This window comes from Salvelinus sp. IW2-2015, linkage group LG1 (assembly GCF_002910315.2).
Source record: "Salvelinus sp. IW2-2015 linkage group LG1, ASM291031v2, whole genome shotgun sequence".
In the NCBI taxonomy this organism is placed as follows: domain Eukaryota; kingdom Metazoa; phylum Chordata; class Actinopteri; order Salmoniformes; family Salmonidae; genus Salvelinus; species Salvelinus sp. IW2-2015.
This window is the reverse complement of record NC_036838.1, coordinates 56,059,058-56,085,613: the sequence shown is the minus strand read 5'-3', so window position 1 is coordinate 56,085,613 and position 26,556 is coordinate 56,059,058. Positions and strand designations below refer to the sequence as shown.

Here is a 26,556-nt window from a genome sequence, read left to right as displayed (position 1 = left end):
GAAAGCACTTTGGACAGGTGCTGAATGTGAAAAGGCTTTATAAAACATTTGAATGATTTATAAGGGCATAGGAAAAACCTGTTTGAGTTAGGAAACTGCATAACTTCTTGTGACATCACTGGGATGATAAAAATAGATACGTGCATGCATAAAGACTGCTAGCTTTGTTTGAAATGTTGGCCTCATTTCAATGGAAAAACATATTGGCAAATGCACCTCATTACCTTTTAATACTGAGACCAGGTCTGGTGGGGTGAGAGTGGGTGAGGAATTAAAAAAGTTAGCTGAAAATTAAGTTGGTCTGAGTTTACGGATTTCCTACTGGAGGTAGTGAGGCAGGCATGTCACCAGGGTACTCCAGTGAGTCTGACGCTGCAGGGAGTAAACACAGGTGGTTAGGTCTATTAGACTAGTAAACCTCCGGTAACCACTTAACATTTAGTAAAGTGTTGCAATAACTCATTTTACCACTGCTACTTACACTGTTCTAGGGGTTGGATTTGATTAACGAGACGTGGTGTGAATCATTACATAACAACACACCAGAACTCAAGTCATTCTGTTTCACCTGATCTAGAACTCCTCACAATCGACAATGTGCGACCGCATCTATCTACTAAGGAGAATTCTCTTCAATCATAATCACAGCCGTAATATTCCCCCCAAGCAGACACATCCCGTGCCGCGAACAACTTTATCTGACTCTTTGTATACACTGGAAACCACACACCCTGAGTGCTGCACTTCTCGTAGCTGGGGATATTTTAAACAGCTAATCTAAAAACAAAAACTCCCCTAATTCTGATATCAGTCATATCATGTGCTACCAGGCTGGAAAAACCCTAGATCATTGTTCTTACTAATTTCCGCACGAATATTAAGGCCCTCCCCCGCTCCCCCTTTCGGAAAAGCTGACCACGGACTCCATTTTTGTTGAATTCCAGCCTAAAAACAGAAACAAAACAACAAGCCCCGCCGCTTCAGTTCTGTTCAACGCTGTTCTTTCCGACAATTCTTGAATCCACGCTCAAGACTGCTCGATCACGGCGGATTGGAAATGTTCGCATTGTACATCCAACAACAATATTGACGAATATGCTGATTCGCCGTGAGCGGCATTAGGAAGTGCATTACGACCTGTCGTACCCACAAGCAACATTTAAAACTAATTCAGCCAAACCAGAAATCCGTGGATTGACGGCAGCATATCGCCGTGAAACCTGAAAGCGCGAACCACCTGCTTTCCTAACCAGGGGCAAGGTGACCGGAAGGTCATGAACCGATACAAAACAGTTTACTTATTCTCTCCCGCAAGCAATCAACACAGGCTAGAGTCCCAGTACAAGAAAAATCGCCTCATGTAGTCGCAGTTCAACAGCTCAGGACACAAGATATGTGCAGGGCTACAGCAATCACGATACCCAAAAAGAAAACCAGCCCCTCGCGGACCAGGAATGTCTGCTCCCCAGACAGGCCTATAAACAACTTTTTTTGACCCCGCTATTGAGGACAATTACCAGTGCCACTGACACGGCCCACCTTACCCAAATACACTGCTGGCGCTCTCCTTCACCTGCAGCCAGTGAGTTAAAACATTTAAACGTGTTAACCCTCGGCAAGGCTGCAGGCCCAGGACGGCATTCCCACCGCGTTCGTCAGAGCATGCCGCAGAAGCTGCTTGGGTGTTACGGACATATTCAATCAATCCTTAGTATCCCATCTGCTGTCCCACTGCTTCCAAGAGGGCCACCCCATTGGTTCCTGTTCCCAAGAAAGCTAAGGTAAACTGAGCTAAACGACTCCCCATCATACATTAGAAAACAGCTCAATGTCGAAACCGTCACAGATCCAAACTGCGATCGATATAAATACCTACAACTAATAAACCTAACTACCGCACCGTCAGCAAACTCACTAAAACCTCAATCATGAAGTAGCTTTGAGAGACTAGTCAAGGGACCAATCACCTCCCACCCTTACCGGACACCCTAGACCCACGCCAATATTGAGTCCTACCGAACCCTAATAGGTCCACAGACGACGCAATCGCAACCACACTGCCACACTGCCTGCTAAACCATCGACAAGAAGGAATACCCATGTGGAATGCTGTGCATCGATTACAGACTCAGCATTTAACACCATGTACCCTCCAAAAAGCTTCGTCATCAAGCTCGAACCCTGGGTCTACGACCCCGCCCCTCGTGCAAGGGTCCTGACTTTCCTGACGGGCCGCCCCCCAGTGGGTGAGGAATAGTAACAACATCTCTCCACCCCGCTGCATCACTCAACACTGGCCCCACAAGGGTGCGTTCTGGCCCTTCCTCTGTTACTCCCTGTTCACCCACGACTACGTGGCTATGCACGCCTCCACCTCAATCATCAAAGTGCGGATACACTACATCAATAGGCTTGATTACCAAATAGAACAACACGAGCACGGCCTACCAGGAAGGGCATCACGTGAGGCCCTCGGAGTGTGTGTCAGAAAATAAACCTCACAGCTCAACGATCAACAAAACAAAGCGAGATGATTGTGGACTTCAGGAAACCAGGCAGAGGGAGCCACCCCGCCTATCCACTATTTGACGAGTCAGTTGTAGTGGAGAAGTGGAAAGGGTTAAGTTCCCTTCGGTGTACACATCACGGAACAAACTGGAATTGGTCCAACTCACACAGAGACAGCGTTGTAAGAAGGCGCAGCACGCCTCTCAAACACGCTCATATGAGGCTGAAGAAAGTTCGGCCTTGTTCACCAAAAGCAGCTCACAAAACTTCCTACAAGATGCACAATCGAGAGCATCCTGTCGGGCACTGTATCACCGCCTGTACGGCACGGCTTCCGCCCACAACCGTAAGGCTCCTCCAGACGTAGTGAGGTCTGCAAGAACGCATCACCGGGAGGAGCAACTACGCTGCCCTCCAGTGACACCTACAGCCACCCGAGTCACAGGAAGGCCATAAAGATCCCATCCGAAGTGACAACTAACCACCCAAGCCACTATGCCTGTTCACCCCCGCTATCATCCAGAGGGAACTGAGGTCATACAGGTGCATCAAAGCAGGGACCGATGAGACTGTAAAAAAACAGCTTCGTATCTCATAGGCCACAGGACTGTTAAACAGCCACCACTAAACATTTAGCGCACGCTGCCAAATACTGATAAACAACTCCAGCCACTTTAAAAATTGGGACATTGGATTGGAATTTATGTAAAAAAATGTACCACTAGCCACTTTAAACAATGCCACTCTAAATATAAATGTTACATACCCCTACTTACCATCTCATATTGTTTGTATATACGTACTCTATATCATCTAGCTGCATCTTGCCATCTTTTAGTAATTCTACATGTACCACTAGCCACTTTTAAACGTATGCCACTTAGATTACATATTCCTACAGTACTATCTCATATTGTATAGTACCGTACTCATACCATCTACTGCATCTGCCATGACCGTTCTTTACCACCCACTTCATTCATAATAATTTTTATGTACATATTCTTTATCCCTTACACTTGTGTGTGGTGTGTTAATAAGGTAGTAGTTGGGAATTGTTAGTTAGATTTACTTGTTGGTATTACGTGCAAGTTGTCGGAACTAGTAGCACAAGCATCGCTACAACTCGCATTAAACATCTGCCTTAACCACTGTATGTGACTAATAAAATTTGATTTGATTTGATTTGGATTAAGGTTAGGTTAGGACTTGGTTAAGCCTCACAGCGTTACGTGGAACAATTAGCAAATACAATAATTGTTACACGTATTACGCAATAATTACACAGTAAGAACCCAATTAAGGCACGGAATGTAAATAGTCAAAATCCATAAAGAAAGAAATAAAACTTTCTGCCAAAAAAATTACCTATCATTAGTCGTATTAAATTTACATTTTACATTAAGTCATTTAGCAGACGCTTTACGCCAGAGCCGACATTACAAATTGGAAAGTTCATACATATTCATCCTGGGTCCCCCCCGTGGGGAAGAACCCCACAACCCTGGCGTTGCAAGCGCCATGCTTCTACCAACTTGACACACGTGGAATGTAAAAGTTTTTTAAATTAAACCTCAATTTTAGTTTATGCAACATTTAAAATACCCAAATGCGGACAAAAGGATGAATTTTGCGAACGTCGGGACAGTGTAGCCGAAATTAACATATGTTTTGTCAGCAAAGAGCATGGAGAGACACACAAGATTTGACAAAATCACCTTATATATGTTTATCAGTTGTGTTTATTAAATACTTAAGCCACTGCATATTTATTTGACTCAGATAATTTAATCACATTGAGTCTACATCTAATGTAAACATGCGGTGTCCTATAAGCAATTATCTGTTTAACACTGTGTTAACACAGTTGTACACCACTCCTACTAGTACATAATGATGACCTACGTGAGAGTCTAATAATGTTAACACTGAGCCTCGAAACGATTTGAACACCAAGTTCAACAACTGCGAAGTCTAATAACACGTTAACACGTCTGATACTTCGTTTAATCCGATCTGTCTTTTCGCATCGCATATACCGATATTCAGACCAGCTGTCTAATAAGGCTACTCAGGAAGTTCTAATAATACTAGATCTAAATTCAACTATCGTAGCGATAACTGATCAAGTTAACACCTTGTAACAATCATGCCATCGTACACATAATTCATCGCTTACACTACTAATCTGATCAACGATAACATCATTTGCACAATCTAATTAACGTTAACACTGATCTAATTAATTCACCATCACGCGCATACATTGAAATGTATGGAACACCTGTGTTTGTCTTCGCTCTCTGTCATAAAAAAAGTTTTACGTTTATCACCACTGCTATGCAGTGCTAAGGTAAACTCCAGTTAACACGTGACTCTCTATATATTGCACTGTACCAAGAGTAAATGTCACTGTCTAATAATGTTACACATTTGATCTTATGATTACCAAGTCTTGTCTCTGTGGTTATTGTTAACTACAAATTGCCGTGTTCTCATAATGTCACTCAGTAACTCAGCTCTCAAATACACCTACATCCAAACGCTGTGTTCTAGCTTCCACATTCAACTATTCTAACATGTTAATAATGTTAATAAATCACTGTCCTAAGAGGTATTCTCCATAGTATTAACGACCATGTCACAAATTACCCTGTAACACTGTCTTAATAATGTTACACTGTATTACGCAAAAACTGGTTCATAACTGCGCTGTCTAATAAATGTACAATCTGTCTAATAATTAATGTATACCACTGTCCTAATAATGTTAACACTGTCTAATAATGTTAACACTGTCTAAAAATGTTAACACTGTCATAATGTTAACACTGTCTAATAATGTTAACACGTCTAATAATGTTAACACTGTCTATAATGTTAACACTGTCTAATAATTTAACACTGTCTAATAATGTTAACACTGTCTATAATGTTAAACACTGGCTAATAATGTTAACACTGTCTTAAGAATGTTAACACTGTCTAATAATGTTAACACTGTCTAATAATGTTAACACTGTTCTAGTAATGTTAACACTGTCTAAAATGTTAACACTGCTTATAATGTTAACACTGTCTAATAATGTTAACACTGTCTAATAATGTTAACACTGTCTAATAATGTAACACTGTCTAGTAATGTTAACACTGTCTATAATGTTAACACTGTCTAATAATGTTAACACTGTCTATAATGTAACACTGTCTAATAATGTAACACTGCTCTATAATGTTTAACACTGTCTATAAATGTAACACTGTCTAATAATGTTAACACTGTCTAATAATGTTAACAACTGTCTAACTAATGTTAACACTGTCTAATAGTAGCATATATACTCAAGTAACTCACTGTCATAAATGTTAACACTGTTTCTAAGTAAGCGTTAACACCTGTCTAATAATTTTAACACTGTCTAATAATGTTAACACTGTCTAAAATGTCATGTTACTAGTTATATCGTTAAAGCACTGTCTACTTGACGTCTATTCACTTCTAATAATGTTAACACTGTCTAATTAGTTAAACTGTCTAATCATGTTACCACTGAACTAATGTCACACTCTAATAAATGGCTTAAACACTGATTCTATTATTAATCTAGTCAGTTAACACACATAGTCTATCTGTCTTAATAATGTTAACACTGTCTAATAATGTTAACACTGTCTAATTAATGTTAACACTGTCTAGTAATTAACACGTGTCTAATAATGTTACACTGTTCTAATAATGTTAACACTGTGTCTAATAATGTACACATGCTAATAACATTTTAACCTGTTCTATAGCACTGTCTAACAATGTTAACACTGTTCTATGAATTGTTAACACTGTCTAATAATGTTTAACACTGTCTAGTAATGTTAAACACTGTCTAATATGGTTAACACTGTCTAAAATGGCCACTGTCTAAGACAGTGTTAACGTTATTAGACAGTGTTAACGTTATTCGACAGTGTTAACGTTATTAAAACACCCAATCATTCATAGGGATTATAAGGAGTTGAGTAACATAAGGTTACATTAGGCAGAAGGAGACTACAATATGACTTTGACCTGGAATGCCAACATAGCAACAGTATTGGGAGAACACTGTAAATCAGTGCCTCGGCACTCCATGACCATGTGGGCCTTTGAAAATGTAAAACCCTCAAAACCCTTTAGAAGACACAGGCTGTATATCAAATCGGCTGTTCCTCACACAGATGAAAGGCCCTTTGACTCCTTATGGGTGACACACAACACTCCTGTGATGGGAGGCACACTGATCCGGACAGAAATATGAGCACACACTTACAAACATCACACACAAACTCTTCTAGAATACTTTCCATGAATGGAGTCTTTCGCCTGTTGCCAGATGGGATATTAGGCGTCTTGATTGAATGACATGGTACGCTCAGATTGAGCACAAAGTCAGATGAGACACACACAAGCATGCACGCACACACTTCCCCTCCTACACTCTCTGGGAGTGTGTCCAGCCACAGACCTGACTGAGACCATCATGCTACAGAATTCCAATGTGCAGCAGGAATGTAAATACCAGTGGAAAGCTATGCACCTCGCACATTCATTCAAACTCCACCATTCACAGCCCAGAAATCCTGTTTTCCCAGGCTTCATAGAACTATCACGTTGCACTTCTTTTTCAGCAATCTGGTATATCTTTGCACAGGCCTCTTCTACAAAGCTTCAGCAATCTGGTATATCTTTGCACAGGCCTCTTCTACAAAGCTTCAGCAATCTGGTATATCTTTGCACAGGCCTCTTCTACAAAGCTTCAGCAATCTGGTATATCTTTGCACAGGCCTCTTCTACAAAGCCTCAGCAATCTGGTATATCTTTGCACAGGCCTCTTCTACAAAGCCTCAGCAATCTGGTATATCTTTGCACAGGCCTCTTCTACAAAGCCTCTGCAAGTTTGGTATCATTTTCTTCCTAAACTGCATAATTCCACTCATACATCCCATGTAATGCTTGATATGTTATTGATATGTCTTTCTTCTATGGAAAGTTGTAGGTATAAACACAGGAAGTGATTCCATGAGAGTCCTGAGAGTATGTGTGTTATAACATGTGTATTACTGTCCACAGTCAACGTGGGAAAACCCCCACAGTCAGCCACAGACAGTAAAACAAATAGAGGTTGTGTGTGTTTTGGCTGTGGGTGGAGGATTGTAAATGGATAACCAGTGATTTATTCACTCACACAGTGCATGTAGATGAGATCATGCTGATACATTCAAAATATGATCCGTTTGTTGTTGGGGTTTTTTGTTGGGAGAAAGGGGGATGAAAAGGAACAGACAACCCCGACTCTAAAGAGACAGTAGCTGGCTGTAACATTATGACATGGGGACTGTCCTTGCTCCATTCCAAAAGTGGTGTAAAAGTCACGTTTCATTCATACGCTGCACTTTGAAACAAACATGATTTATTTCAGAAATAAATCATAGTTTTACAGAGACAAAACATACCCTGAGAGGTAGAAGTCTGCCTTTTGAGCTGGGACAATAGTGTAACTGACGAAGAAACCAGCGTCAGACAGACACCATCCTCACAAGGTAGATAAGGACTGGACAGCCAACCAACGCTGTCAATCAAATGAAGTCATCTTACCCTGAAGTCTCTTCAAGTTAATGTGTAAAATGCTCTCGACAAACACACAACGCTCAACTGTGACACTACAAATTGAAGTTGAATAAGATAATAATACTGAATTGATATGCATTTGCTCAACGTCATGCCCATAAACAATAAAATAATTGTAGTTTTAGAGATAGATACAAAGGCCATGAAATTGTAGCTCATGTAGTCAACAGTGACATTTAAAACACAGTAACAACGCAGCTAACAGGGAACGTCCTGAGGACATTTTACGACGTTCGCAATAGGCCCCTTAAAGGTTTCGTGATGGTCCCAGGGGAACATTCTCAGGGGACCTTTGTGAAGTTCCCTGTAAGTTACTAGGACGTCACTGAGGACCATATCAAGACTTACTCAGGACTTTAATTTTACTAGTCCTTAGGACGTCGTGTGATGGTGGACCTTTTTATAGTTCCTGGTTTGTCCTGTGGACGTTCTTGGGACGTTGTGTCATGGTCCCCTGAAGGTCCCTTGAACATTCTTGGGACGTTGTGTCATGGTTCCCTGGAGGTTTTTGTCACGTGATGGTGCCAAGTGTCCCAAACCATTATAAGTAAAGTAATGAAATGGTGTGGGTTTTTAAAGTAAGTGGTACACTGTTCAGCTAAAATAGTGTACAAATCTTTAATCAATGACAATATTTGAAATGATCACTTAGTACTAACTTCTCAATATGACCCCTCCTGGGAATGTGCCATACACATTCATTGCCTATAATACCTCTCTGCATTTAGTGAAAGAGTGCAACCTGCTAGGTTTGGGCGGTATACCACAAATACCGTATACCGGGGTGTTTGGAAAAAGCAATTTTAGATATCAGTTAATCTGACTATTCACTCATTGATTTCATTTATTCATTTTGGACCTCTTCAGCTAGCCGGGAGATGGGCCTAGCACGGGACAGAGACTTTAGCCAGGAGGTAGCCACTTGGATAGCAGCTAGCTAGCTACGATGATCCAGGTGAAAAGGTTCAGTGCTTGTGGTAGGAATCCGGAGATGTGGAGAAAAAGCAGTCCGGTATGCTCTGGGTTGAATCACGCTGAGCAGACTGGCAGGAGTTGACCGGGCTAAGGTTAGCTAATGACCGCTAGCAGTGGCTAACTGACTATTAGCTGGTAGCTAGTTAGCTGGCTAGCTTCTGTTGGGGGTTCCGGTTCTAAAGTATAGAAAATAGCAGATCCATACCACATTGGGTGAGGCGGGTTGCAGGAGAGTATGTTGAAACTGAGGTTAAAWTTATTAAAAAATATATACAAAATATATACGAAGGGGAAAAAAACATACAGTGGGGAGAACAAGTATTTGATACACTGCCGATTTTGCAGGTTTTCCTACTTACAAAGCATGTAGAGGTCTGTAATTTCTATCATGGGTACACTTCAACTATGAGAGAMGGAATCTAAAACAAAAATCCAGAAAATCACATTGTATGATTTTTAAGTAATTAATTTGCATTTTATTGCATGACATAAGTATTTGATACATCAGAAAAGCAGATCTTAATATTTGGTACAGAAACCTTTGTTTGCAATTACAGAGATCATACGTTTCCTGTAGTTCTTGACCAGGTTTGCACACACTGCAGCAGGGATTTTGGCCCACTCCTCCATACAGATCTTCTCCAGATCCTTCAGGTTTCGGGGCTGTCGCTGGGCAATACGGACTTTCAGCTCCCTCAAAGATTTTCTATTGGGTTCAGGTCTGGAGACTGGCTAGGCCACTCCAGGACCTTGAGATGCTTCTTACGGCGCCACTCCTTAGTTGCCCTGGCTGTTGTGTTTCGGGTCGTTGTCATGCTGGAAGACCCAGCCACGACCATCTTCAATGCTCTTACTGAGGGAAGGAGGTTGTTGGCCAAGATCTCGCGATACATGGCCCCATCCATCCTCCCCTCATACGGTGCAGTCATCCTGTACCCTTTGCAGAAAAGCATCCCCAAAGAATGATGTTTCCACCTCCATGCTTCACGGTTGGGATGGTGTTCTTGGGGTTGTCCTCATCCTTCTTCTTCCTCCAAACACGCGAGTGGAGTTTAGACCAAAAAGCTCTATTTTTGTCTCATCAGACCACATGACCTTCTCCCATTCCTCCTCTGGATCATCCAGATGGTCATTGGCAAACTTCAGACGGGCCTGGACATGCGCTGGCTTGAGCAGGTGGACCTTGCGTGCGCTGCAGGATTTTAATCCATGACGGTGTAGTGGTGTTACTAATGGTTTTCTTTGAGACTGTGGTCCCAGCTCTCTTCAGGTCATTGACCAGGTCCTGCCGTGTAGTTCTGGGCTGATAACTCACCTTCCTCATGATCATTGATGCCCCACGAGGTGAGATCTTGCATGGAGCCCCAGACCGAGGGTGATTGACCGTCATCTTGAACTTCTTCCATTTTCTAAAAATTGCGCCAACAGTTGTTGCCTTCTCACCAAGCTGCTTGCCTATTGTCCTGTAGCCATCCCAGCCTGTTGCATGTCTACAATTTTATCCCTGATGTCCTTATACAGCTCTCTGGTCTTGGCCATTGTGGAGAGGTTGGAGTCTGTTTGATTGAGTGTGTGGACAGGTTTCTTTTATACAGGTAACGAGTTCAAACAGGTGCAGTTAATACAGGTAATGAGTGGAGAACAGGAGGGCTTCTTAAAGAAAAACTAACAGGTCTGTGAGAGCCGGAATTCTTACTGGTTGGTAGGTGATCAATACTTATGTCATGCAATAAAATGCAAATTAATTACTTAAAAATCAATACAATGTGATTTTCTGGATTTTTGTTTTAGATTCCGTCTCTCACAGTTGAAGTGTACTATGATAAAAATTACAGACCTCTACATGCTTTGTAAGTAGGAAACCTGCAAAATCGGCAGTGTATCAAATACTTGTTCTCCCCTGTATATACACGGACACGACAAGACGAAGACGTCTGACTGCTTCGCCATCTTGGATGACAAGTTTCGCATGGTGTGATGTGTAATGAAACTAGGGTGCGCATGCACTGGGTAAAACATTTTTTTTTGGGGGGGGGGAGTCTTTTGTGACCATCTGGTGATGTCTCTGGACAAACCGGGAACTGGACTAAAACCTCCAGGGGACCCTGACACATCCGGATGGCTTTAGGTGACCATTTCGTGATGTCCGGGGATGTCCTAAACGACACATTATTGTTTGCAGGGAAAAAGGCGGCAGGTAGTCTAGTGGTTTAGAGTGTTGGGCCAGTAACTGTATGGTTGCTGGTTTGAATCTGGAGCTGACAAAGTGGACAATATGTGGCTGTGCCCCAAGGCACTTAACCCTAGTTGCTCTGGATAAGAGTGTCTACTAAACAACTTAAAAATGGTAACATGTTGGTGGACTGCATGGTCTCCTCCCATTTATTCATAATGCTTTTAGTCAGATTGTTCCTGTCTGTCAGAATGCAGGCTTTGTTAGGACTGGCTGTTGCAGCTGGGACACTTGCTGGTGAGGGAGAGATGACCCCTGAGGTCAGACCCAAGCGCTGCACACACCCATCTTTCACCAATACTAGACACACACACACACACACACACACAACACACACACACACACACACACCACACACACAACAGAACAGAACGACAGACAGACAGACAGACAGACAGACAGACAGACAGACAGACAGACAGACAGACAGACAGACAGACAGACAGAACAGACAGACAGACAGACAGACAGAACAGACAGACAGACAGACAGACAGACAGACAACAGACAGACGACAGACAGACAGACAGACAGACAGACAGAAGACAGACGACAGACAGACACAGACACAGACAGACAGACAGACAGACAGACAGACAGACAACAGAGAGCAGACGAACGAAAGATTTTTCTCTTTCTGCACACAATCTCAGAAAATAAATCCCATTCTCATGGCTGAAGGGCATCTTCTCAAACACAATTACACACAGATGCGCATTCTCTCTCTTTCTCGGAGACACCCAACACTCCGGGCCTCACAAACACACACTTGACGAAGAGAACAACAGGACTTGGGCGATTGAAAGGAGCAGCTGCTCTCTTAGGTCAGATTACAGTTACAGTAAACATTTTTGACTCTCTTGACAGGGCTGGAGACACTGCCTTCCCTTGACCAGCCCACACACACAGACACACACAATAAAAATTTGCATTCTAAGCGCCATTATAACTAGAACAGTAAACAAGAACAAAAATGAGGAAAAAAAAAAGAAAAACAGGAATAAAAAAAAAAAAAGAAAAAAAAAATAGACACACTCTCCTTCCTCCTACTCAAAGGCATTTATTTTAACCAGCTACGGTTACGTACCACACAGGTTTAAATCCATTTAAAAATCTTCCATTTCAACAGTTGAAAGGAAAGTGAGCTGCCCTATGATAGCCTAGTCGAGTCTTGCCTCTGAGAGGAAAGAGACGGTGAGAGGGCCAAGACACTGCACCTCCCTCCCTAACTCCTCCCCTCCTAGACTCCCAGATATGAAGCCCCATCTCAGAGCACTAGAGGAGCTCCCCTCCCCCCTCTCCTCCCCTGTCTGTGTTTGGCCCTAATAAATTTCTCCCAGCTCCTCCAATAACTTCCTCCTACTTCCTCTTTGGCAACAGCTCTCAGGAAACAATACAGAGCTGAGGGTGAGAGGAGGGCTGGACGACCAACAGCTCACACGGCAAGAGAGAGAGAGCGAGAGCGAGAGAGAGAGAGAAGAGAGAGAGAGAGAGAGAGACGAGAGAAGAAGAAGAGAGAAGAAAGAGAGAAGAGAAGAGAGAGAGAGAGAGAGAGAGAGAGAGAGAGAGGAGAGAGAGAGAGAGAGAGAGAGAGAGAAGAGAGAGAGAGAGAGAGAGAGAGAGAGAGAGAGAGAGAGAGAGAGACTTATATTTACAGTCAGTAAGGCAGTTAAAATTTGAATACCATTTCGAATTCCCCCAAAAAGGCATGTTTGAGTTGGGAAAGTCTGAAATCAAACAACATATTTCCAAGTCTGAGCAGAAGGAGATATAACATTTTCTATCTTTCACAATCTGCCTTGACACATAAAAAAGTATTCCTTGAAGTACAAAACATCAACCCAGGGCCTGAATGGGGCAGTAATTGACTAATAGCAGCGGGTAGCCTAGCGGTTAAGAGCATTGAGAGCGAAAAGTCGCTGGTTGAATCCCCAAGCCAGCAAGGTATAAAAATTAAGGCACCTCTCTGATTCAGAGGTTTGGTTGAATGTATTCAGATGTGTAACTGACTAGTTTTACCTCTTTCCTAGTACAACACAGACTAGGTATACCCCTTTCCTAGTACAACACAGACTAGGTATACCCCTTTCCTAGTACAACACAGACTAAGGTCTACCTCAGTGTCTTTTTATTTTAGTCATTTAGCAGACACACATATCCAGAGCAACTTAAAAGTGAAATTAGGGTTAAGTGCCTTGCTCAAGGGCACATTTACAGATTTTTCACCTAGTCGGCACGGGGATTCAAACCAGCGACCTTTCGGTTACTGCCCCCTCTTAACCGCTAGGCTACCTACGGGCCCCATGGAGTAAAGCCTTAATCTGGCCCACAAACAGAGGAAAGACTGACAAAGCAGAGAGAGCGCCAGACTGCTTCTTTTACAGCCTGATTCAGCAGTTTAATCTGACATTTTCCAGGGAGCGTTGCAGAGCAGTCATCCTCTCCTCCTAGCCTGAGTTGGTCATTCTGTGGTGAGACCAGCGGTTTGGTGCCCTAATCTGTGAAACTTTTACTACATGTGTAATTTATGCACAAGTATACACGCTAATAAAGCCACTCATCTACCCATATCAATTATGGAGTCCGGCTACATAGCTAAGATGTGGTATTTGCATCGTAAGAACAATAAGGAGGTTGAGAAGAGAGAGGGGTTTTTAATAAATAAAGGAACAAACTTTCAAACCCAGAGGTGATCATCATTTTAAAATGACTTCACAGCCTTTGTGTAGCCTAGAACTCTTTTAACAGACAAATCATGTTGATCCTTTAAACAACATTTCTGGACAAGTATGATGCTTAGTATGGTCTAAATTGTTCAGTAAGTGTGTGGTTTGGTTTTAAAGGGGTCGTCCTCCAAATCCACACTCTGAAGGTAGGGATTAAGAGCAAGGCTTCGTATGAGTGAGTGCCCCTTAAAGTCAATGGAGAACCACTCCAACACAATGGCCACACATATCAGGCATAGGACTAGATCCCAGATAGCCAGGCCCAGTTTGTTGCTCCCGTCATTTATAATGAACACCAGCTAGAAACCCAAACTAACAAACAGATGCATACTCTCCTGTTTACTGCTGTATGAAGCATGGGTCATTGGGCCCACAGAGTTCTGTTGTCATTTTCTGGATATGTACATTAGAGATTTGGAGCTSGTCGCAACAAGAGCAACTGACATTTTTAGCCATTTGGGACAAACGGACACAAAGACTTTCCTGTTCTAGGTCACTCCCAAGCGCCTCCATTGAGTAGTCGGGGAGGCCAGAAGTTTTATCTGTTAGATAGGACCTTGCTGAATTTGGAGAATATGTAAACAAGCCCATGCACTCAATGCATTCATTTTAACCAAATGTTGATTAATGGTATTTTAATTAGGCTACTAAGACACAGTAATTGCTGAGGGGTACATTGAATTGGACCCTGGAAAAAAGGATAGCATCATATACGGTATGTTTATAACCCAATCATAGAGGATTGAACTGGGCTGTAGCCCATTCCTGCAGGCAAATGACCTCGTGGCCTCATGGGTGGAATGTTATTAATATTTTTCATAATTTCATAATGATTTTTTTTTTTTATTCAACCCGACAAAAATCCTGTGTTTCTATGTGAAACAGTTTGTTATACACTATTTATACAAAAGTATGTGGACACCCCTTCAAATGTATGGATTCATCTATTTTAGCCATACCTGTTGCTGACAGGTGTACAAAATGACATTAAATCAACTAATTTGAAGGGGTGTCCACATACTTTTGCATATATAGTATACAGTTGAAGTCAGAAGTTTACATACACCTTAGCCAAATACATTTAAACTCAGTTTTTCACAATTCCTGACATTTAATCCTAGTAAATATTCCCTATTTTAGGTCAGTTAGGATCACCACTTTATTTTAAGAATGTGAAATGTCAGAATAAAAGTAGAGAGAATGATTTATTTCAGCTTTTATTTCTTTCATCACATTCCCATTGTCACGCCCTGACCATAGAGAGCTTTTTATGCTCTATGTTGGTTAGGTCGGGGTGTGACTAGGATGGGTTATCTAGGTGAATATATATATCTATGTTGGCCTGGTATGGTTCCCAATCAGAGGCAGCTGTTTATCGTTGTCTCTGATTGTGGATCATATTTAGGCAGCCATTTCCCCATTGTGCTTTGTGGGATCTTGTCTAGGTATAGTTGCCTGCAAACACTAGATGAGCTTCACGTTTCGTTTTGCGCTTTATTGTTTTCTTTGAGTTTCACTACCTAATTAAAGAGGATGGAACCATACCACGCTGCATCTTGGTCCACTCATTATAACGATCGTGACACCCATTGGGTCAGAAGTTTACATACACCCAATTAGTATTTGGTAGCATTGCCTTTAAATTGTTCAACTTGGGTCAAACGTTTCGGGTAGCCTTCCACAAGCTTCCCACAATAAGTTGGGTGAATTTTGGCCCATTCCTCCTGATAGAGCTGGTGTAACTGAGTCAGGTTTGTTGGCCTCCTTGGATGCACACGCTTTTTCAGTTCTGCCGACACATTTTTCTATAGGATTGAGGTCAGGGCTTTGTGATGGCCACTCCAATACCTTGACTTTTTTGTCCTTAAGCCATTTTGCCACAACTTTGAAAGTATGACCTTGGGGTCATGTCCTTTGGAAGACCCATTTGCGACCAAGTTTAACTTCCTGATTGATGTCTTGAGATGTTGCTTCAATACATCCACATAATTTTCCAGCCTCATGATGCCATCTATTTTGTGAAGTGCACCAGTCCCTCCTGCAGCAAAGCACCCCACAACATGATGCTGCCACCCCCGTGCTTCACGGTTGGGATGGTGTTCTTTGCTTGCAAGCCTCCCCTTTTTCCTCCAAGCATAACAATGGTCATTATGGCAAACGTTCTATTTTTGGGTTTCAATCAGACCAGAGGACATTTCTCCAAAAAGTATGATCTTTGTCCCCATGTGCAGTTGCAAACAGTAGTCTGGCTTTTTTATGGCGGTTTTGGAGCAGTGGCTTCTTCCTTGATGAGCGGCCTTTCAGGATTTGTCAATATAGGACTCGTTTTACTGTGGATATAGATACTTTTGTACCGGTTTCTTCCAGCATCTTCACAAAGTCTTTGCTGATGTTCTGGGATTGATTTGCACTTTTCGCACCAAAGTACGTTCATCTCTAGGAGACAGAACGCGTCTCCTTCCTGAGCGGTATGACGGCTGCGTGGTCCCATGGTGTTTATACATGCGCACTATTGTTTGTACAGATGAACATGGTACTTTCAGGCGTTTGGAAATTGCTCCCAAGGATGAACCAGACTTGTGGAGGTCTACAATGTTTTTCTGCGGTCTTGGCTGATTGCTTTTGATTTTCCCATGATATCAAGCAAAGAGGCACTGAGTTTGAAGGTAGTCCTTGAAATACATCCACAGGTACACCTCCAATTGACCCAAATGATGTCAATTAGTCTATCAGAAGCTTCTAAAGCCATGACATAATTTTCTGGAATTTTCCAAGCTGTTTAAAGGCACAGTCAACTTAGTGTATGTAAACTTCTGACCCACTGGAATTGTGATACAGTGAATTAATTATAAGTGAAATAATCTGTCTGTAAACAATTACTTGTGTCATGCACAAAGTAGATGTCCTAACCGACTTGCCAAAACTATAGTTTGTTAACAAGAAATTTGTGGAGTGGTTGAAAAACAAGTTTTAATGACTCCAACCTAAGTGTATGTAATCTACCGACTTCAACTGTATATACGTTGTAATATTGGGATGCAAACTTAGAATTGGATACATTTCAACTCTATACCTGACATGGTACAGGTGTCTTCTTTTAAGCCCATAACCATGTGTGTGAGGTGTATACTTTTGTTTCAAAGTAGATTTGTTTAAGACGACCAAGAAACACTGTGTGATCCTGATTTAGCCCATTGCAGTAAAAGGTTAAATTAAGTTTCCCAAATTAATATTCTTAATGATACAACTAATATGCACTCTTGAGGTCTGAGTGAGATGTTATACTATGTTGTAAAGGCCAGTTCGCTCTGAGGATCTCTCTGTGTGTTTGCAACAGTCACAAGTGGTATTTGTTCAGACCTCTGTTGACAGAAAGGTAAGTGCCACCATTTGGAAGACCACTTCTGGGGATGGTGCTAAAAGGCAACCAACGTCTGCACAAATGGGCAGAGCTCATTAGTCATTCTTCTGTGGCTTCAACACAAACCAGTGAAGTAGGATGTTCCCCCCCGCAAAAAAACTTGGTCGACCTAGAGTCATCTGTTCTTTCGACACACCCTGTGTTTTAATGAAATCAACTATATGTATGCTACTGAGCTTGTCTGATGCTTTAAGCATACAGTGATTAAATAATTAAGACACAGAAATGACTCAAGATGGAACCAGAAATCAAGATAGCCTAACCAGAAAGAAGATAAAAACAGTTCCCGACCCTCCTCCTCCCGCTGCTGCTGGCCTTCGCAGATTCTGCTGTTACGCTCCTGAAGTTGCCGGTAGATAATAGGCCACTTTATCTTGCCATTTCTACCGATCTGCGTGCCAGTTATGATTTTGCAACAGTATGCAAATTTTCGTGGAACAGCTTCATTTAATTTACAATAAAGTCTTTATATCTCAAAATCCTTATCATGTGGTTAATCAAAATTCTAAAAGTAACTTATATTGCCATTACCAACTATGTAAAAATAGCCTACATAAAGCTAACAAATAAAAACATTGCTGCCTGTAAGTAGAAAATATCCTGATAAAAATAAATAGACTATAAATCACATTGGCAATGCATGGCCTGTCTGCAAGGAACTTGAGGAACTATTGTCATTCTCAATGTATGTAAAAACAGACTTTGTTTACTTGCTGTTTGGGGTGAAGAAAAGAAGCTCCACAGTAGTGGTGAGTTAAGACAATCAGAAATACTATCAGATCCTCAAATGCTTTAAAGTACTACTTATGTCGTTTTTGGGGGTATCTATTTTACTGGGTGACATTCACTTTTACTTTTATTTTCTATTAAGGTATCTTTACTTTTACTCATGAATGACAATTGAGTACTTTTTCCACCACTGACAAACGGGCAGATTTATAGGCCTACATTTGCCAGGTAGCCTAGGCCTACTTCTATGTATAATTCAGGTGCGCGTCCTTACTCAACATTGACAGGARCACTACAAACAAAAGACAATGACTAAATTGACAACTCGTAAATGGAATGAAATAAACCAAAACGTGTTCCTCACAAGCCTAGGTTGTGCAGTCCGCAAATAACCTGTCCACTCCGACAATGAGAAYGGTAAAAGACTGTAATAGTAATATATTGAATGCATTAACATAAATTACCTTAACCAAACAAACATTGTAGATGATAAATKATGGTAATTAATGGTAAATGTACTACTGGTGATACTGGTGGGCCATCTCCATGGCCTCCACAATGGATTAGTCCCCTCTGACAGGCATGAATCAGACAGGTGTCTCTGGTGCCATAAAAAAWAWATATATATATATTTGTGACTGCTCGACTAAAAATATCTTGGTCGACCAACAGCCTATTGACCAAACAATCGACCAGTCGACTAAATGGGGTCAGCCCTACAGTGAATAGCCAGCAAAGATAGACCTAGAAACAGCCCAGAATCTCTGTAACAAACAACTACCTACTGTATTTTCAAGGAAGGTACATTTCAAAATAGTAGATGAATATAGGAGATGAATAGTAGTACACAAAATATAAAATGTTCAAATGATATGCTGTCTGAGCAAGTTAATTTAAAAAACACAAATATTATAGACTCTGTTTATATTGCAGTACAGAAAAGATCCCATTTTATTCATGACCATTAAAACCACAGTTGTGGCAACATAAAAAGGATTTCCCTGATTACATTGTTAAATTACCCAAGAGAGTGACACATAACATACCCATGCCAATGCAAAATGCATGAAGATCTGAGTGAATGCCTGGACAGTAGCTGTGTTCTAATTTAATATGAAATAGCCACATCATCACCCCCCAAAGGGCTATTTGACCAAGAAGGAGAGTGATGGAGTGCTGCATCAGATGACCTGGCCTCTACAATCACCCGACCTCAACCCAATTGAGATGGTTTGGGATGAGTTGGACCGCAGAGTGAATGAAAAGCAGCCAACAAGTGCTCAGCATAAGTGGGACCTCCTTCAAGACTGTTGGAAAAGCATTCCAGGTGAAGCTGGTTTAGAGAATGCCAAGAGTGTGCAAAGCTGTCATCAAGGCTAAGGGTGGCTACTTTGAAGAATCTCAAATATAAAAAATATTTTGATTTGTTTAACACTTTTTTGGTTACTACATGATTCCATGTGTTATTTCATAGTTTTGATCTCTTGACTATTATTCTACAATGTAGAAAATAGTAAAAATAAAGAAAAACCCTTAAATGAGTAGGTGTGTGCAACCTTTTGACTGGTACTGTATATTATCAGCTTTTGCATTAGAAAATGACATGTTGTAAGTAGGGCTGGGAATTATCACGGACATCACGATACGATATTATGACGATACTTATGTGCCAATATGATATGTATTGCGATTCTCACAAATCTTACAATTCTATATGTATTGCAATTCGATACTGTGGTTTTATTGCGATTCGATGTTCCAAATATGTCTGCTGCAGAAGGCCAAGAGGGAAGCATGAGAAAACAAGTTTTGATCAGTCATGGAAATAAAAATGCTAAAGACAAATTGGCTCCCTATTTAAAAATAACATGGAGAGCAAGCTACGAAGGAATAATACTGCAGTATGATGCAGGTACAGCCGACTCGAGCAAAAATAATATAGCGATATTGACAAAATKATACGATATCTCGTCAAAAATAATATCTTCGAGATCTAACTATATTTTTAATATCTGCACTTAACAGTCTTACCACCATTCTGTTCTGAAACAAAAGCCCCTKCTCAGTGCTTGTTCACTAACCTGGGATGGAACAGGTTAATGAAATTATTGCTTCAACCGATGGCCTGAGGAACTACAGCAAGGAAGACCAACAAAGAAACGAGACACTTTAACAGGATATTGTTCAAATAATCTAATAATTGACCAGGAGCCTTAAAGCAGACAAGGCAGCTATGGCCTTTAGCCTTAAAAGCTGCAAGATGTAAAAAAAAWATATATAGTTAGCCCATGGACTAGATTCAGAGTGAGTTGCAGTGTTGCAGTTTGTTTGAGAAGAGCTGATTGGGACTGAGAGCAGAGCAAGAGCACTAGCCCACTACATGCATGTTGCATAAACACACTGAGAACAGAGGATCTGTTAGAGCAGCAGATTTACCCTCCTCTTCTCCATCCCCATCTAAAATTTACATTTACGTTACATTTACATTTACGTCATTTAGCAGACGCTCTTATCCAGAGCGACTTACAAATTGGAAAGTTCATACATATTCATCCTGGTCCCCCCGTGGGGAATGARCCCACAACCCTGGCGTTGCAAGCGCCATGCTCTACCAACTGAGCCACACGGGACCAAAATATCACACCTTCATTCACAAAGGATGCTTCCATTACTTTCTTCTATTTCCACATGTTCAGAGAGAAAGTATTTTGGTCCAGCTTTGTAGATATTAAAGGGTATTAAGTGTGATCAATCTCAACTTTCACCCAAGTGTTCACGTTGGATTACACTTCAAATCAAATTGTATTGGTCACATACACATATTTAGCAGATGTTATTGCGGGTGTAGCGAAGTGCTTGTGTTCCTAGTTCCAACAGTGCAGTAAACAATTCTAACACAGGAAACTGAAATCAACAACATGTAACTTCAAATTATGGTCTGATGGGTTCTGTTTTATAACGGACCACCCAAAATAGGTAAAGACAATACTTTATTCCCCTTGTTTCATTTCACCATGTTTTGCCAGTAAAGTGTATAAATTATTAATAACGGCCACAAAACTGTATTTTACTTGTTTGTGCATGTAGCTCCAATTACTTCACTGTCAAGCCTCAAAAAATCCCAAATACTATCTACTCTCTTCGAAAAAAAGGGTTCCAAAAGGGTTATTCGGCTGTCCCCATAGGGGAACCCTTTTTGGTTGCAAGTATAACCCTTTTTGGTTCTAGGTATAACCCTTTTGGGTTCCATATAGAACACTATATTGAAAGGGTTGTACATGGAACCAAAAAGGGTTCTGCCTGGAACCAAAAGGGTTCTACTGGAACTCAAAAGGGTTCTTCAAAGGGTTCTCCTATGGGGACTGCCGAATAACCCTTTTAGGTTCTAGATAGCACCTTTTTTTCTAAGAGTGTAGGGTAAAATATGCATTTTTTTGTTTGATTGCACTATTGGTTGCACTACTATGATACAAAGCAGGCTGCACTATAATATGTGGGCCAGACAGCTCGCGCCCTGGCGTCTGCCATCCAGCACATGTTGATTTTATCCACGAACACCAGACGCGATCAGGACAACCAGGTTGAAATGCCAACTATATTAGCTAGCTAACTTGCTGTTGCTCGCTAATTTGTCCTGGGATATAAACATTGGGTTGTTATTTTACCTGAAATGCACAAGGTCCTCTACTCTGACAATTAATCCACAGATAAAAGGGTAAACATAGTTAGTTTCTCGTCATCTCTCCTCCTTCAGGCTTCTTCTTCTTCTTCTTTGGACTTTATATGGCGGTTGGCAACCAACTTTAAGGTGCATTACCACTAACAACTGGACTGGAGTGTGGACCTCAGTTCATCTTTCAATCACCCATGTGGGTATATGCTCCTAAAAACCAATGAGGAGATGGCAGAGGCGTGATTCGCAGCGTGTCAAGCCTCACAAATCAAACCAAGTTCTATTTTAGCGACTGGCTACGCAGATGCTCGTTGACGTGCGCGAGCAGTGTGAATGCAATGACTGAATAACATGTATGTGTAAATGTATGTATCGCTCGGACACGCGACGCGAGCRGTGTAGTCAGCATGTAAGGCATCACCTGTAATATATGGAAGTATACTGAACAAAAGTATGAACACAACATCCAACAGTTTATATAAGGAAATACAGATATGCATCTGTTAGTCACAGATACCGTAAAAAAAAGTAGGGGTGTGGATCAGAAAACCAGTCAGTATCTGGTGTGACCACCATTTGCCTCGTGCAAAGCGACACATCTCCTTCGCATAGAGTTGATCAGGCTGTTTATTGTGGCCTGTGGAATGTTGTCCCACTCCTCTTTAATGGCTGTGAGAAGTTGCTGGATATTGGCGAGAACTGGAACACGCTGTCGTACACGTCGATCCAGAGCATCCCAATCCCCATGCTCAATGGGTGACATGTCTGGTGAGAATGCAGGCCATGGAAGAACTGGGACATTTTCAGCATCCAGGAATTGTGTACAGATCCTTGCGACATGGGGCCGTGCATTATAATGCTGAAACATGAGGTGATGGCAGTGGATAAATGGCACGACAATGAACCTCAGGATAGCGTCACAGTATCTCTGTGCATTCAAATTGTCATCGATTGTGTTCTTTGTCCATAGCTTATGCCTGCCCATACCATAACCCCGCCATTGCCACGGAGCACTCTGTTCACAACATTGACATCAGCAAACGACTCATCCACACGACGCCATTCACTGGTTGTTGTTGTGAGGCCGGTTGAACGTACTGCCAAATTCTCTAAAATGACGTTGGGAGGCAGCGTATGGTAGAGAAATTAACATTTAATTATTTGGCAACAGCTCTGGTGGACATTCCTGCAGTCAGCGTGCCAATTGCACGCTCCATCAAAACTTGAGACATCTGTGGCATTGTGTTGTGTGACAAAACTACACATTTTAGTGTGGCTTTTTATTGTCCCCGGCACCTGTGTAATGATGCTGTTTAATCAGCTTCTTGATATCCCACACCTCTCAGTTGGATAGATTATCTTGGCAAAGGAGAAATGCTCTCTAACAGAGACATAAACAAATTTGTGCACAAAATTTTWGAGAAATACGTTTTTTTTGCGTATGTAAAATTTCTGGTATCTTTTATTTCAGCTCATGAAACATGAGACCAACACTTTACATGTTGCATTTATATTTTTGTTCAGTGTGATTCACCAGAGGAAGACATACTTCCCTGTTTTAGTGTATAAACTCCAGAGTGGCACAGCGGTCTAAGGCACTGCATCTCAGTGCTAGAGGTGTCACTACAGACACCCTGGTTCRAATCCAGGCTGAATCACAACCGGCTGTGATTGAGAGTCCCATAGGTCGGCGCACAATTGGCACAGCGTCGTCTGGGTTTGGCCGGTGTAGGCTGTCATTAACTGACTTGCCTAGTTAAATATACATATATTTTTTATAAAAACAATTCCAAAAATGTCCCTTCAACCTGTTGACTCTATGTCCCTCTGTCAGAATAAATACCGTTTCCCAATACTGAAACTCATATTGCCACAATGCTCCAACAGACATCACACACTACACTTACTATATTGTAGCTGGAGTACTAGTTCTATTAGGCAACACTTTTATCACAATCTCAACCAAATACTGTATGTCAACTTCAATCTGTACTGGAGACGGTATAGGCACACACTGGTTTATCTCCTCGAGAGTCAGAGAACGTGCAACTGTGACTGGGAGTGCCTGCAGTGCTTCAGCAACTTAGCTAGCTAAAGATTTACAGTTGGGCATACAGGATGCAGATGACCTGGGACTAGTGTTTGTAACTTTGTATGGATCCATTATGTCAACTGTGTTCGTATGTCAATTATAAACAAGCCCTAAATTGTGATTTGGTGTGATTTTTTATTTATTTTTATTTTACCTTTATTTAACTAGGCAAGTCAGTTAAGAACAAATTCTTATTTTCAATGAGAGCCTAGGAACAATGGGTTAACTGGGTTAACTGCCTTGAATGACAGATTTGTACCTTGTCAGCTCGGTGAACCTTTCGGTTACTAGCCCAACGCTCTAACCACTAGGCTACCCARCCGCCCCGTGATTGCTTCGTATCGTTTGACCAAATGGTGACTGACTGGCTGCATCTTTCGAGTCGTGTCAAATATTTTGTAATAATCTGTTCTCGTTTCAGAGTGAATGGCTTATTTACCATTTGAATGTAACAAAGGAAAGTTTGACAGTCTGAGATATAACAAAGACACAGAACGTGCCTATAATGTCAACCGTAAATGTAAACAAGCTATTAAAATTACGGAGCGAGAAACCTGAAAGACAACATTGTATTTTTTGGCCAAACCTGTTGAATGACACTGATTGTACTGGAGCACTGTCGTGTACACCTGTTTACACGATTGTTAAGAAAGAACAACAATAATAAATCCTAAGTAAAGCATCGCACAGATTTTTGTATTTCTAATAAGCGAAACAGGAAAAGTCTGTCTACCCAATCTTAACCAATAGTACACCATGAACGTGTGATGCTTGAAGAGGTATTTATACAGTCATACAATTAGAATTAGAATTATAAACCATTTCCATGCATTGAAAATACTAATATAAGGATTTCCAGTGAAACATCACTGGTCCCTGTGGAAGAGATCAAGAAAGATCCACAACTCTAAAATACAAACCCCTTACTTAAACATTATTTACTCATACAACAGAAAGGATGGTTGAAAGAAACTGTTGGAAAGAATCTGGTTTTCTTCAAATACCGTCAGTAGGCTACCGCGAAATGTTTTGATCGGAAATCTGCACTAATTTGGCTGCCCAAACTGTTTTTACAAGTGAGATGATGCTGCATCTAATTGTCATGTAGCATACATGTATTGAACATTGACACAGCTGTAATAGGGTTGTTACCTGAGACTCTAAACTATTAGATGATATCATTTCACAAGTATTAATAAAAATACTACTGTCTATTTGTCAGACTGTTTAGACTGTGGAGTAGTGTCTTGAAACAACKTGTAACATACTAGAATCCTTCTCATCAAAGTCAGTAAGGGATACACATAAATTAATAATACATAATTCATTAAGGCACATCCAAATACAAATGAATACTAAATAAAAATAAAAACAGACATTTAATGTGTTTTGCACAAGAATAGGAAATACTTTCCATGTGTCAATCTGAAAGTTTGTAGACAACAGTGCGTGTAGAGGGTGTTCTGGTGTGTGTCCTAAAGTTATGATACGTTATGATATGATTGCTATATTTAGTCTCTGTTGTATATTTACATATATTATTAACATGCATAAATAACCATGTCAAAATGTAGCAAGATCAGCAGTATATATGTGTTGCGTGAAACTGAGATTCGTTTTGTCAGTGTTTCCATTTTCTGAAGAAAAAAAAACTGTAAACCTGTATTGAAAACATAACATAATAAATTACTGTAATAAGATGAAGAATACGATTAAATAAATTTGTATTCTTGACCTAGGCCTTGTAGCGCGTATATGTTTTTGGTTAATTGACACAATATGTTTTTGGTTACTGAAATGTCAACTTCTAAAGATGCAACAGCAGCTAGCAATATGCATTGGTTGGGGGGCTCGTATATGGCCTCTTCTCTTCGACACAATGTTACCAAATTGGGTGATTCACTTACCTATGGGGTGCAGTAAAACAGCGCGTAAAATATCGAGTTATGTATTCCTCCAATTTGCCTTTTTCTGTCTGTCAATCCTCGGGTATGTAAAGACTTGATTCTTCTGGAGAACAAGTTAGGAGGAAAGTGATCAGGATCCAAGCAGCTGTATGAAAAAGAAAGGAAACATGCTTGTTGTCCCATAGTTATGACAAAGAAAGCAATAGCCTACTAACGTCTTATGATTGTCAATGAGTAGAGTCAATAAAGTTAAATCTTTACAAAGATGTCCTGCACACAAAAAAAGTCACACACAATTTATATAGCCGATCAATCCGTCATTTTCCTCCCTCCCAAAGGCAAGGAGTTCCATGGAAAAATGCAAAAAATGACAATGATCTAAAAACTTCACCATGAGAGCATGAAAACTTCACCGAAAGCTCTTAAACAAAGGGAACAAATTCATGCTTACTCACCTTTTTTTTTTAGAAGTCACCCCTCCTGACAAAAGCGAAGATAACTTACTTATTTTTATACTATATATTTTTTTGGCGCCTTATAGTTTTCAGTAATATTTCTCCTTGTTTGACAGTGTAAGTGGAATGTTAAGTATGACTTTGGTATGAAATCAATGAACGCACTACACTGGAA

At 40.9% G+C, this 26,556-nt stretch overlaps 1 protein-coding gene across 10 annotated transcripts in view; it reads right to left on the bottom strand.

Annotated features, from left to right (window-relative positions):
* LOC111970517 (transcriptional enhancer factor TEF-5-like) overlaps window positions 1-26,556 on the bottom strand; it is an 85,508-nt gene extending 58,952 nt beyond the window's left edge. For all 10 annotated transcript variants that reach the window (XM_070445919.1, XM_070445914.1, XM_070445932.1 and 7 more), the window contains exons 1-2: window positions 26,382-26,556; window positions 25,927-26,071 (exon numbers count right to left, since the gene is read on the bottom strand). The gene's annotated coding sequence lies outside the window, so the exon portion shown is untranslated. The remainder of the gene's footprint in view (window positions 1-25,926; window positions 26,072-26,381) is intronic.